We start from the raw sequence: 1,888 nt of genomic DNA on the forward strand, positions 1-1,888 counted from the left end.
CAGACACAAAGGGAAGACTATGTGGCATCCACAAGCTAAGGAGGGAAGCTTCACAATGATTCAAACCTTGCTGACATATTAAAAATCTATGCATGTGGAAGTCAGAGGGCAATTTTGTGGAGTGAGATCTTTCCTTCTATCTTTACATGGGTTACAAGGGATTGAATTTGGGTGACCAGGCTTGTATGAAAAGTGCCTTTATCTGCTGAGCCACCTTGCCAGACTCTTGCAGACATCTGAACGTTAGGCTTCCAACCTCCAGAACTACAAAAAGAGGCCCATCTCTGTTTAAATCATTCTGCCCTAGGTGCTTGTTAATGGCAAATTAATGTCTATCTGACTAGGAGTGTAAATAAACTTCTCTCTGTTTTGCATCTTACAACTTTTATATCAATGGGAGCATGTTAAAATAGTATCTAGTTACTTAGCACTTTCTATGTGCCAGGCATTGTTCCAAGGTTTATATATATTTGCTCATTGAAATTTAGACGTCATGTAAAGGTATAAAAACTGGGGCATAGAGTGATAAATCAACTTGCCCAAAGCTTACCAAAGCTTCAGTATAAGTGTCAGACTGTATTGTAAGCTAGATGCTCAGTCTAAGGGTTGTTCCCACACCATGCCCCCCAAAATCAACAAACTTAGGTTTTCACACAAATAATCTCTCTCTCTCTCTCTTTAAACACAGGATCCTGCTATATAGCCCAGACTGGTCTTGAACTCATGGCCCTCATGCTTGCCTCCCTCTGCCTCCTGAATTCTAAGATTACAGGCATACACCACCGTACCCAGTTTCTGTGCTGGTACACATCTGCCTACTTCATCTACTATCAGAACCATGTGGAATGCTATGTTTTATCCTAGGCTTAAAAGCTAAAGCCACAGAGAAGTCTGTGTGGCTTTAGCAAGTAGCCTTCTGTCCCTTCTTAGGAACAGTAAGTGACTCATAGGGAGGAGTGAAGGCATTTCCTTTTCCCTTTTAGGAGAGGTTGGTCACTGTGTATCTAAGCATTGCGAAGCCTTCCTTAGCTTTGAAGACTCTTCACCTGTGTTCATAGCTGTGAATCATTTTTTGAGGAGCTTTTCCTGAAAGGACTTTAAAACCTAAGAGAGAAGAGAAATTAACTATTTGCAGCCTAGTGTCAGCCAGGTTTAGGGCTGGAACACTAAGAACTGGGAGTAGTACGTTGGTACAGATAACTATCTTCTTTTTGGGTTTGCTTTTTGTATTTTGAGACAGGGTCTTTCTAGGTAGTCCTGGGACTTGTTATATAGATCAGACTGGCTTCAAGTTCACTTGATCTACCTCCTGCCTCTGCCTCTCCAGTGCTAGGATTAAAGGCAAGTGCTACCCATACTGGGAGTTAGCTATCTTCTTGATGGATCTTGGTGGAGGGCAGAAATAAAGGGGCTGTCTCTATTTATTTATTTATTTATTTATTTATTTATTTATTTATTTATTTATTGTGTGTATGTGCATGTATGCTATTTTGCATGCCACAGTGTCCATGTACAGAGCAGAGGACAACTTGTAGAAGTCAGTTCTCTTATTCTATCATGTGGCTTTCAGGGGTCAAACTCAGGTCATCAGGTTGTCAGACTGGGCAGTGAGTGCCTGTTCATGCTGAGCTATTTCACCAGCCCAATTCTTTTTTTTATAAAAAGGATATTAATGTCTCCATGAGGGCCTCATGATCTTATTCACTTGTAATTTCTGGAGACCCTTACTCTAAAGAGACCCTCCAGCAGTAAGGACTTCAAGGTATGTATTTTGAGGAGATGCAAGCCTTTAGCATATAACATATAGATATCTTCTGTCCAATCTGACAGAAAAATTTATAGTAAAATTATAGGATATGCTCATCCACTCTTCTCTAGACTCTACACC

Source organism: Cricetulus griseus, assembly GCF_003668045.3.
Source record: "Cricetulus griseus strain 17A/GY chromosome 1 unlocalized genomic scaffold, alternate assembly CriGri-PICRH-1.0 chr1_1, whole genome shotgun sequence".
Lineage (NCBI taxonomy): Eukaryota > Metazoa > Chordata > Mammalia > Rodentia > Cricetidae > Cricetulus > Cricetulus griseus.